Source organism: Octopus sinensis, linkage group LG14 (assembly GCF_006345805.1).
Source record: "Octopus sinensis linkage group LG14, ASM634580v1, whole genome shotgun sequence".
In the NCBI taxonomy this organism is placed as follows: domain Eukaryota; kingdom Metazoa; phylum Mollusca; class Cephalopoda; order Octopoda; family Octopodidae; genus Octopus; species Octopus sinensis.
In genome coordinates this window covers 63360984-63374609 of record NC_043010.1, presented here as the reverse complement: position 1 = coordinate 63374609, position 13626 = coordinate 63360984, and the positions used below count along the sequence as shown (strand labels likewise).

Sequence of the window (13626 nt, the reverse complement as noted above, 5' to 3'; positions counted from 1 at the left end):
CTAATTTCCATTTTTTTTATTATCTCACTCATCTTCTTACACGCTTATTTCTCCCTTTCATTCTTCCTCCCTATTCCTTTTAGTCTCTCTCTTTTACCTTCTCTCTACTCATTACTCTCTATTTTTCTCTATATTTCTCCCTCCCTGTTTCTCTCTTTGTTCCTTTCGCTTTTTTCCTCTCTATCTTCATCTTTGCCCTATTCTCCCTCCCTCACTTTCTTTATTACACTCTCTCTTCTATCTTAGCTTTTCTTCTCCTCCCTCTCAGTGTGTCTCTGTTTCTCTCTCTGCCCCATTTCGCCTCTACTCTTTCACTCTCTTTCCATACTTACCCTCTCCTTTTCTCTAACCATGTCTCTTCCCTTCCTTTCTTATCCCTCTTTTTAATTTCCTCTTGCTTTCCCCCTTACTTCTCTCTCTGGAACAAAAAAAAAATCCTCTCTCTCCCTCTCTCAATCTATCTACCTATCAATCATTCTCAAACTCCCTATCCTTTCTTCTCTATGCCTTTCTATCTTTCTCCTTACCCTCAACCCAACTTCCCTTTCTCTTTTCCTTACTTTTTCACTTTCTTTTCCCAATCTCTATTCGCCCTTTTCTCATCCTTTCTCTCTGCATTCTCTCTCATACACATTCTTATATTTCCCTCCTACTCTGTCTTGCTTTATCTTTCTCTTCCTCCCTTTTACAAACTTATTTTTTAACCACTCTCTCTCTCTCTCTCTCTCTTTTCCTTCACCCCGTCTTTGTCTCTGTTTTCTCCTTTTACCCATTCTCTCTCCCTCTTTCTTTCTATCCTCATTTCCTTATTTTTTGACTTCTTTCCTCCCACCTCGTACTCTGTACCTATGTTTCTCTCTTTCTCTGTTCCTCACTCTCTATCTCTGCCTTTCCCTCTCTCCTTTTTCTCCTATCTCACTGCCTTATTTTTTTTACACCCCTCACTCTCTTTTTCCTTCCCTTCTCTCCCTCTGACACTCTTTATCTTTCTCTTCTCTCCCCCCTCTCTTTCACCTATCTTCCTTTCCCTCTCATCCTTCCTTTCTCCATTTCTGCGATAAACTGAGTCATTCTGTGTAAAAAAACTAAAACCAAAAACAAAAAAACAAAATAGATAAGAGAAAGGAAAAAAAAATCGGTAGCAACAACAACAATACAAAACAATAAAAGCAAAGTTTCCGAATAAACTTAAAAAAAGCACCACAGCTCTGGTCTGTCTGTGTGTCACGCTGCTGGGTTTTTTTTATTTCTTTTCATTTTTTTATCTACCTCAGCTTCACCTTCTTCACCCTCCTCCCCTTCGTTATCTCTTACTCCCACTCCTACTGTCATCCTCCTCCTACCTCTAGCCTATCTTTAACCTATCTCTGCGTTGATATTTTTTAACGTTTTTCCTCCCCTTCCCCCTCATATCTCTCTCGCTTTCCCCTCCTTCTCTACATCTTGTCTCTCTGACTCTCTCTCTCTCTCTCTATCAACGTCATTTTTCCCTCTTCTTCTCTGGCCTATCCTTCTCCTCCTTTCTTATATCTAAGTGTTTTGTTTTCTCCCCTTCCTCCTCCTCCTCTCAAAGTTTCCTTCTACTTTACTCTGTCTACATCACTTAACATGTTTTTTACACACTCTGTCACTTCCCCCTCTCTTTAAAGTTTCTGCTTTTCTTTCTCTCCTTTCTCTTTCTCTCTACCTCTTTCTTTTTCTCCCTCTTCCTCTACACATCTAACTTACTATCATGCTTCGTGTTATCCTCTAACTCGCTTTATACTTCTTTTCTCTTTTAGCGACCTTTTTATATTGCTATATATTTTTTCTTTACAAAAACCCAAAAAAAAAATTAGAAAAACATCCAGAAAATAACCGTAAAAGAAAAAAAACAGAATTTATTTCTTCATTTTTAATTCAAATTTTCCTTCCATTTATTTTTACTGTTTATTTTATGCTGTCCTTTGGTACTATGTTTTTTTCTGTATTTTAACTCCATCATATTTTTTAACACTCTCCCATTCCTATTCCCTGACTCCTGGTAGAATCTGACATCCACTTCGACTTGTATTTCCATCCTTCTTTAGGATAACCCATTCTCTCTCCATTTTCCTCCCCCCCTCTCTCTCTCTCTATTTTCCTTCCTCTCTTTCTTTATTCTCCTCCCTCCCCACTCTCAATTTTCTTCCATATCTTTCACTCTATTTCCCTCTCTTTCCTCTCACTCTCCGTCACCTCTGCCCCTCTAACAAACATCCTACCCTGTCTAAATTTTCCCCCCCTTCCTCCTTCTTTCCTCTCATCCCGTACACATATTCTCTATTACTTTTTTTTCAAGCATCTCCCCATTCATATACCCTTACCTAAATATTTCTTCCCCTCTCTTTCATTTCCATCTTTCTCTCTAACTCACCCTCATATTCCCTCCACCTTTCTCAGTCAACTTAACAAAACAGTCTCACACACACTTTCCTTACTATAGCCGCCGCCGCCTCCACCACCACAACCACCATCACCACCACACTACTACTACTATTACTACATCTGCTGCTACTGATGACCAGGTTCGTTATTAATTACTATAACCGTTATTATTATTATTAGTAGTATATTTTTTTTATGTTTATTTACTTTATTATTGTTATTACAATTCTCCTTATCCTCGTTCCCCGTTGTTCGTATTGTTGTTGTGATTGCTGCTGCTGTTACTGTTGTTCTTCTAAATAGTACCGCAATTCATCTTTCTATTGCTCTACTGGCCCGTTTCCATGACGTTCTGGTGAGATGGGACATATATATACACATACACACATATATCACTCACACACACGCTCTTTCTCTCTCTCTCTCTTTTTCTCTTTATAATATAAATATGTATGTATGTATATATATATATATATATATATACACACACACACCTTATGTACGTACATACACACTTAGCAAACATATATAGGCAAACACACACACGCATATATATATATATATATATATATATATACACAAATATATACATATATATATGTTATATATAGAGGTGTCACCTCGCTGTCCACATTGGTTCCCCCTTGCTTCCAAAAACCTACACACGCACACCTCAAGTGGTTTTATAACAGAGGAGGAGGGGAGAGACATGAGCAAAGAAAATATTCCAATCCCCCCCTCTCCATACACACACACACACATGCTTATATAAATAGACTGTGATATGAATATAAATAGATTCTAATATGAATATAAATAGATACTTATATATCAAGCTACTTGCGCAATATTTATTTACAGAGAAGCGAGGTAAGCCTCTTCCGCTAAACCAGGACCGCGTGACGTTGTGGCTATCTCGCCTCGTGTCAGAATCTAACGTCGCAAATGTCATTCGGAAAGGCATGAATGCCACCACATCCTATCGTATATCTTCATCTTCGTCTTTTTTTGTTCTTTTAACTTTGAGGACCTTTTTTCTTTTATGTGGCTTGGTCACGATAATCTTAGGTATCTCAGGTATTTTCTGACTACTGATCCCCAAACTCTACAGATTTTAAATATATACACACGCACACTTTACATACATACATGCATACACGCACATGTATATATAATTCACACAAAGTTTTTTCTGGTAGTCGTCCCTTCGTGAGAATATATATATATGAGGAAGCGTGTGTGTATACATCCATGCGTGTGTGTGTACCCCTGTTGTACTTTCTTCCCATTTGAAAAGAACGATCGCTAATATACACATACATTACAAATATATATATACGCATACATATATCCGTTTATGAGTCAATCTATAGTTTAGTCAGATTATAAAAGTTGGTCAAATATCTTTCACCCATCTTATGTGTCCACATGATAAAGCACAAACCAAAGAGTGAGCTCCTACGTGGTCGTTAAACATGCAAGAAATAGTAGCCATTTCTCATAAATCTGGCCCTCCTCTGTTGAATAAGGACGGGAGACAGTAAAGAGAGCCTTAAAGAAACGAGATGGTTACAGCTGGAAAACCTAGGATTAAACCTGACATCTGGCTAGAATGTGTGTGTGTTCGTGTATATGTGTTTATGTGTGAGCACAATTATATACCTGTGCAAGCATTTGTATATGTACGTACATATATTTGTATGTGTATATATATTTATATGTATGTATGTATATTTGTGTGTATACATATAAATATTTACATTCACACACATATATACATACGTGTGTGTGTATATATATACACACATACGTTCATTGTTTATATGTATATACACTTTTATTTTGCTTGTTTCAGTCATTGAACTGCCACCCTATTCGGGGGCACCCCCTTTAAGGATTTAGTTGACCAAGTCCATCTCATTCTTTATTTTTAAGTCCGAAACCCAATCTGTCCCGTCTGACAGAATTCATTCAAAAAGCATTGGTCAGCTCTGAGCCATTGTCGAAGATGAGACTGAACCTGGAACCATGTGGTTGTGAAGCGATCATCTTGTTAACCACAGTCATATCTATACCCTTATATACGTACATACATACATACATACATACATATATATATATATATTATATATATATATATATATATATATATATATAATATATATATATATGTATGTATGTATGTATATATGTATGTATGTATGTATATATGTATGTATGTATGTATATATGTATGTATGTATGTATGTATGTATATATATATATAATATATATATATATATATATATATAGGCGCAGAAGTGGCTGTGTGGTAAGTAGCTTGCTTCCCAACCACATGGTTCCAGGTTCAGTCCCTCTACATGGCACTTTGGTCAAGTGTTTTGTACTATAGCCTCGGGCTGACCAAAGCTTTATGAGTGGATTTAGTAGACGGAAACTGAAAGAAGCTCGTCGTGTATATATATATATATATATATGTTATACATTTCATTATGACCCTGAAACTTAGCGGTTCGACAAAAGCAACTAGGCTTACAAAGAATAAGTCCTGGGATCGATTTGTTCCACTAAAGACGGTACTCCAGCATGGCCGCAGTCAAATGACTGGAACATGTAAAAGAATATATAATATACACACATTCATAGTCGAACAAATCGACCCAGGCACTTATTTTTCATTATGTCTAGTGCATATATATATATACATATGAGTGGCTGTGTGGTAAGTAGCTTGTTTACCAACCACATGGTTCCGGGTTCAGTCCCACTGTGTGGCATCTTGGGCAAGTGTCTTCTGCTATAGCCTTGGGCCGACCAAAGCCTTGTGAGTGGACTTGGTAGATGGAAACTGAAAGAAGCCCGTCGTATATATGTATATATATATGAGTGTGTGTGTGTTTGTGCCCCTAGCATTGCTTGACAACCGATGCTGGTGTGTTCATATCCCCGTTACTTAGCGGTTCGGCAAAAGAGACCGATAGAATAAATACTGGGCTTACAAAAGAATAAGTCCCGGGGTCAAGTTGCTCGATTGAAGCCGGTGCTCCAGCATGGCCGCAGTCAAATGACTGAAACATGTAAAGAGAGTATACTGTGGGCTTCTTTTAGTTTCCTTCTACCAAATCCACTCACAAGGCTTCAGCAGGCCCAAGGTTGTGGGACTGAACCCAGAACCATGTGGTTTGGAAGGAAACTTCATACCACGCAGTCTCGCCTACATCTGTCTCATTATCATTAACATCATCAGTTTAGGTTTGATTTCCATGCTGGCATGGGTTGGATGTGTTGTCAGAGATTTCAAGGCATCCAGCTGTAAACCATTGCCTCGGTGACACGTTTCTTGAATTCTTAGTAGCCTAGAAGAGCAGAGGTGGCTGTGTGGTAAGTAGCTTGCTTACCAACCACATGGTTCCGGGTTCAGTCCCACTGCGTGGCATCTTGGGCAAGTGTCTTCTGCTATAGCCTTGGGCTGACCAATGCCTTGTGAGTGGATTTGGTAGACGGAAACTGGAAGAAGCCTGTCGTATATGTGTATATTTGTGTGTCTTGGCAACCGTTGCTGGTGTGTTTACGTCCCCGTCACTTAGCGGTTCGGCAAAAGAGATCGATAGAATAAGTACTGGGTTTACAAAGAATAAGTCCCGGGCTCGAGTTGCTCAATTAAAGGCGGTGCTCCAGCATGGCCGCAGTCAAATGACTGAAACAAGTAAAAGAGTATATTTATGTGTATATATGTATGAGGGTGTGCTGAAAAGTTCCTGGCTTTAAGGGTATCACGAAAGACCTGGTTGGAGGCCCAGCATTCCAAATTCTTCTACAGGACGTAGGAATATTGAAGGCCTGCTGCAATAAGTGTATGAATCTGAGAGGGGAATATGTTGAATAAGATCATAATTAACTGATCCCCTTCTAGAAGATGATTAGAGATGGAGTAGAGATGAACGCAGTGGATGGTGACTTTAGGTGCAGTTTGTAGGGGAAGGTTAAGGAAATATGAATGGGTCAAAGAGGAGGAGGTGGCATGTGGCAGTAAAAGAACAGGGGTAGGGAGCAACAGTATAGTAAAACTGTAGACAAGAAATAGGGATGAAGATGCACAGTAACAGAGGCCAAGTCAGTGGTATGTAGGGGTGGAAAGATGGGGGTGGCAGTTGAAGGCAAATATGAGAGGATTTTCAGGAGAGAGAGGGGCATTCAATGGAAAATAAAATGGTAAGGGACAATATTGAGAATGCAGGATGGGTGAGAAAAGAAGTGGTTTCAATGAGAATGATGACCAGTAGTATATAAGGGGGGTGGGGCAGTGAAATATGAACAGTTTTGCTCTCATGTAATTACAGCAGCTGAATGAATAGTGCCATAGTTAGGAGAGTGATGGAGGTATGAGTGTCGGGAAGATAGGTTGTGGGAAAGGTTTGACAGAGGTATAGACATAAATGATATGTTCTTTTTGAGCACAGCAAATAGCCAATTGTCTCGGTTTTTGTCATCTTCTCCATGAGGCTTGACTCCATGAAGTCAGTATTCACTCGTACATTTTCCTGGGTCTCCCACTTCCACAGGTTCCATCCACAGTCCATTTATTTATGCAGCTGTCCTCATCCATATGCATCACCTGACCATACCAACACAGTCTTTTCTTGTGCATGTTACATCTCATTCCTCCTTATGTCCAATTTTTCTCTCAACACATTTGCACTTTGTTATAAATGCACTCTGACATTGTGCATTCAGCAGAGCAGGCTAGCTTCATTTTTCCCTCTCCTGTTGCATAACCTCTGCATCCATGGCCAGTGTTTCACTACCATGTAGTATTGCTCCTCCAGTTACTGTGTCACTTGATTTGAAGAAGGTCTATCGCAGCTAACAGAATCCCAGTTGCAGCTGTGAAAAGTTCATCTGTATTCAAGCTCAGAATACAAAGAGCTGGAATATGCATTGCAACAGACTAAAGTCAATCTGATTTACATATTCGACTGAGCAGCACATGATGAGGAGGTTGGCCAGTTTTCTGAATTCAGCAATGCAAATTGTTGGGTCTTTTATGTCACAAACCTTCAAGACTTTTCATCCCTTCTCATTTTTTTTGGTATCATATCCATAGCCCTCTTGTGTATTGGTGTAACCATGAGGATGCTGTCCATGTCTAAGTTTGTTCTCATTCATTACTGAGTTGGCTTGCACACAGAAATGGTCTCTCTGCTCATCTGTCAGTCCTGACGGTGCATTTGCAGAGTAACTGTTGTATATGACAAGTCTAAATTTAATTATTGTCACATAGATGCAGGTGAATGGATTTGGTAGACAGAAACTGAAAGAAGCCCGTCGTGTATATGTTTGTATGTCTCTGTTTGTCCTCCCAACATCACTTGACAACCGATGCTGGTGTAGTTATGTCAGTCACTTAGCAGTTCAGCAAGAGATGCCGATAGAATAAGTACTAGGCTTACAAAGAATAAGTCCTGGGGTCGATTTGCTTGACTATAGGCGGTGCTCCAGTATGGCCGCAGTCAAATGACTGAAACAAATAAGGGAATATGGCTATGGTTGACAAGTACACTCCCCAACCAACAAGTTTCAGGTTCAGTCTCACTGTATGGTACCTTGGGCAAGTGTCTACCATATCCTTGGGCCGACCAGAACCTTGTGAGCGGACGTAGTAGATGGAGACTGAAAGAAGCCCACTGTATGTGTGTGTATGTCTAAGTTCATATTTGCCTTGTTTTCATGTGTGTTCCACTGGCTTGTAACTAGTGACTTTGCTGATGATGTTTGCTTGCAGTCCACTGCAAAAACATGTCTGTACTTCTTGGCATGTTGTGTGATCATCGTAAGCAAAAGGCTCAATCATAAGGTGTCGTTTGATTTAAATTTTTCCACATATATAAACACGTACAGGCCATTTTGATGTCTGATATCCTGAGAGCTTATTGCCTTACTTTGAAACAAGTGGACATTGGCAACAGGAAGGGCAGCCAACTCTAGAATACTCTGCCCCAACATATTCTCATCTTACATGGAAAAGTAGATGTTAAACTGATGATGATGGTGATGGTGATATTCTATGTTGGTACCTTTATTTCTTTTTCAACAATATGCCTATTCCATTCATACCATCACTGTTACCTACCTAAAATAATCTCCCCTGGCACCTGTGCCAGTGGCACGTAAAAAGCACCCACTACACTCACGGAGTGGTTGGCGTTAGGAAGGGCATCCAGCTGTAGAAACACTGCCATATCAGACTGGGCCTGGTGCAGCCTCCAGGCTTCCCAGACCCCGGTCGAACCGTCCAACCCATGCTAGCATGGAAAACGGATGTTAAATGATGATGATGATGATGTTCCTCGCTCATGATGGATCTGGCGGCTGAAGCTCCTGCTCCACCTTACCACTTGTCCACCACCACACATCTCCTCACCTCCACTCCAGCATTTCTACAATGTGTTCGTACTTACCTTTCATTATGCCGACAACGATGATGGCAGCCCCTAATGACTTGTACTTGACAAGAAGTGGGAGGTTCCCAGTGCTTGCGGGGTAGGGTGCGGAGTAGGTTGTCTGATGTCAGGTTTCTCATTTGAAAAGAAGAATGCTTTTGTGATTGTTTGATGATGGATGACTTCTCAGCCTCTGTTATAGACGTTTCCACCTGATCATTCCCCCATTGTACTCAGAACTAACTTGGCAAGTGTTACTCCTGTATGCCTGCCTTCTTCCTCTCATCATCATCATCATCATCTAGCATCCGTTTTCCATGCTAGCATGGGTTGGACGGTTCAACTGGGGTCTGTGAAGCTGGAAGACTTCATCAGGCCCAGTCAGATCTGGCAGTGTTTCTACGGCTGGATGCCCTTCCTAACGCCATTATATTTGTGACTGTTAGGGTGGCTTGCCTGGCAGAGTTGTTATTGCCTCAAACAAAATGCTCAGCGGAATGTCTTCTGGCTCTGTATGTTCTGAGTTCAAACACTGCCTAGGTAAACTTTGCTTTTTATCCTTTCGGGCTCAATAAAATAAGTACCAGTGGAATATGGAGGGAGTTGATGTAATCGACTACCCCTTCCCCTAAAATTGGTGGGTTTTACCAAAATCTGAATCCAATTAAGGTAGCGAACTGACTGAATCATTAGTGCATTTGACAAAATGCTTTGCAGTACTTCTTCGAGCCGTATGTTCCGAGTTCAAATCCCATCAAGGTTGACTTTGTCTTTTGTCCTTTTAGGTTCGATACAATAAGTACTAGCTGGACACTAGGATAAAACAACCAACAAGCAAAAACACACACATCATCATCATCATCATCGTTTAACGTCCGTTTTCCGCGCTAGCATGGGTTGGACGGTTTGACCGGGGTCTGGGGAGCCAGGGGCTGCTCCAGGCTCCAGTCTGATCTGGCAGTGTTTCTACAGCTGGATGCCCTTCCTAACGCCAACCACTCCGCGAGTGTAGTGGGTGATTTTTACGTGCCACCTGCACAGGTGCCAGAGAGGTCTGGCATCGGCCACGATCAGTTGGTGCTTTTTATGTGCCACCGGCACAGAAGCCAGTCGAGGCGGTGCTGGCATCGGCCACATACACACAAAAAAAATTCAAGACTTTTACCTACAGTAGAAAAGATTATATTTCTGTATTGTGATTTCGATATGGTTTTCATGGTTGGATTTTGGAAGTACTCAGTCGGTTACAACGATGAGGGTTCCGGTTGATCCGAATCAACAGAACAGCCTGTTCGTGAAATTAACATGTAAGTGGCTGAGCACTCCACAGACACGTGCACCCTTAACGTAGTTCTCGGGGATATTCAGCGTGACACAGAAAGTGACAAGGCCGGCCCCTTGAAATACAGGTACAACAGAAACAGGAAGTAAGAGAAAGTTGTGGCAAAAGAGTACAGCAGGGATCACCACCATCCCCTGCCGGAGCCTCGTGGAGCTTTTAGGTGTTTTCGCTCAATAAACACTCACAACGCCCGGTCTGGGAATCGAAACCGCGATCCTATGACCACAAGTCCGCTGCCCTAACCACTGGGCCATTGCGCCTCATGGTTGGATAACCTTCTAATCACTGACCATCTTACAGCATAGTGTGAGTGTACTCACTGTGTCACCATTACAAAATACCTTGTCTGTCATGACTTAAGATTTCCCTCTACACTGTGTCAATTAGTATTCAGAATAGTTCACCTCCAAGACAGCTTATTTCTTCAGCAGTTTGCAGAGTCCATGTCCCCATCATGTAGGTTTCTATTCAGAATTGCTGCTCTTCTACATGGATCAGTTCCATTGGTGCACACTTCCTCACTGAGCAGGGTTTTTCGGAATTTCTGCTCTCTTAGTCAGGTTGTCCTCTTTATGGTTCACGTCTCTCTCTGTTAATAATACTGGTCAATGTGGTCACACTGTGAATGAAGGAGTTGAGCTGAGGAGTTCACAGTAGGACTGGTATTGATATCTGTGTGTGTGGGTTCGCATGTGTATATATTGATATACATACGCATGATATATATATATATATGCATGCATATATATGTGCAGATATATATATGTATGCATATATATATATATGCATACACATATACATATGCATATATATATATGTATGCATATATATATATGCATACACATATATATATGCATATATATATACGTACATGTATATATATGCATATATATATAATATATATATATATAATATATATATATATACACGTATACATGTATATATATATATACGTATACATGTATATATATATATATACACGTATACATGTATATATATATATATACGTATACATGTATATATATATATATATACGTATACATGTATATATATATATACGTATACATGTATATATATATATATATACGTATAAATGTATATATATATACGTATACATGTATATGTATATACATATACATGTATATATATATATATATATACACACACACATGTATGTATGTATGTGCGTATGAGAGAGAAAAGTACTCTTACTCCCCAAGAGTCACACCCACACATACAGCCGCCTAAACAACCCACACATCATCTCTCTCTCTCTCTCTCCTCCTTATATCATATGTATATACGAAAGGGAGAGAGAGTTTGTCTCACACTTGGATCTTTGGATTTACAATCATGTGGGTTGGGCGGTAGGCTTTTGTGCTGCAGAGATAAGTGACGCTCTCACACACACGCACACACACACACACATATTGAAAGTGCAGTGAGATAGATATGGCCACGTACAGTGTAAAACACATACACATGCACATTCATATCTACGGTGTGGCACTGTGTAGCGAAAATACAATATATACTGTCCTGGGGACACATATAAGTACACAGATCCATGCAGAAATATGACAGAACTGAGAGAGAGAGAGAGAGAGAGAGAAACGAGGGGGACAGCTTAAGACACAGTGGGACCTGCACACGTCCAATACTTCCTTCCTTATTCTCAGGACGGGCCCCCATCACAATACCCCCTCCCCCATTGTAAACATGCTCACCTCCACTGCACACACACACACACACACACACACACGAAAAACACCGTGTCTCTCTCCATCCACACACACACACACACACACTGACATATACAGAAGGAGCAGCACAACTACCAGCATTATTCCAACATCCACCGCATCTGTAACGCCACCACCACCACCACCACCACATCCACCACTGCTACTACAAATCCACCACCAACACCACCACTTTTGCGCCCCCACCTTCATCAATTACAGTGCCTTCCTCCTTCCACAGAACCGCCTCTCTCCCTGCCGTCCGACACTACATCCAGCCAGCCATCCAAACAACTGCTTCCAATAGAATTATTGTTGTTGTTGTTGTTCTTAGTCAAGGTTCTCCCTCTCTCTCTCTCAGTCATTGGCTTTCTCTCTCTTCTCACACACAATTTTTGTCTCTCTTTCTCCTCTCTTCTTCTCACACTCTCTGCCTGTCTCTATTTCTCTATAACCATCGCTCTCTTCCTCCCTCCCTCTCTCTCACACACACGCAAACAAGGCGGTGAATTAAAGAAAGTAAAACGAAAAAAAAAAACACACAAAAAAAAAAAACCAGAATAAAATATATAACAAAAATATACAAGACAAATCAAAAACACAAAAGCAAGAACTCAAGAAAGAATAGAAACAGAAACAAACTCAAAACAACGTCGACGAGAAGCAGAAAAATTCTTCACTTCCATTTTTATATTCCTTTTAAAACTAAAAACTAAAAAAACAGCCCAAGAAAAAGCCCCAGTATTTTAAAGAAAGAAGAAAAAAAACACAACATTTCCAAACAAGAACTGCAATAATTGTGACGAGTACAATAGCAATAATAGCAAGTGGAAGAATGGCAAAAACTACAAGAGAAATTATAATAATCCTGAAGGAATTTTAAAAAAACACAAAAAAGGCGAAATTGATGTGGGAAAAATAACACAAACTAAATGTTAAGATAAATACGTGCGCGCGTGTGTGTGTGTATACATACATACATATATACATACACACACACACACATATATATATATATATATTCATTGATAGTGTTTATATATATATATTATATAATCTATAGTGTATATATAAATATATATATATATAAATAATATATATATAATGTATATATATATATATTTATATGATATATAAACATATGATTGATTGTATAATATACAATTGATTAGCGTATATATATATACACATAATTTATTATATAACTTAATGCATTTATATATACTACTCTAATTACATATATATATATATATATATATATATATATATATATATAAAGTGATATATCAATTAAATCTCGTAGATAATTAATTGATTAAAAAACACACATATATATACATATATATATATATATACATATATATATATATATATTATTAGTTTAAAAGGCAGCTTTCAGAATCAAAATTTCTTGCACAACAACATTATTCCTCAGGGAACGTCATTCATCCATTGATCCCTTCCAGTCATGAATCCATACAAGAGTTTTGTTTTGATCTTTACTTCTTCAGGGAGTCTACTCCTTCGCAAACAATGTCCGAGTCGGTCAGTAAACTTCACCGATCCAAGTTCAAGCGCGGGCCTCGCGGGACAGCTGGACGTACACTTCCTTGGTGAGTTTACCCACAATCTAAAACATATCTTTCTCTCTCTCTCTCTCTCTATATATATATATATGTATGTATATATCTATGTG

At 39.4% G+C, this 13626-nt stretch overlaps 1 protein-coding gene across 3 annotated transcripts in view; it reads left to right on the top strand.

Annotated features, from left to right (window-relative positions):
• The first annotated feature begins 1856 nt into the window (after positions 1 to 1856).
• Positions 1857 to 13626, top strand: part of LOC115218904 (zinc finger protein 271-like) — a 38765-nt gene continuing 26995 nt past the window's right edge. The window contains exons 1-2 of one of the 3 annotated variants that reach the window (XM_029788904.2): positions 1857 to 2546; positions 13442 to 13543. The gene's annotated coding sequence lies outside the window, so the exon portion shown is untranslated. Of the gene's footprint in view, positions 2547 to 13321; positions 13544 to 13626 lie in introns of those variants that run through there. The other 2 variants (XM_036509097.1, XM_029788903.2) reach the window with 2 other exon arrangements.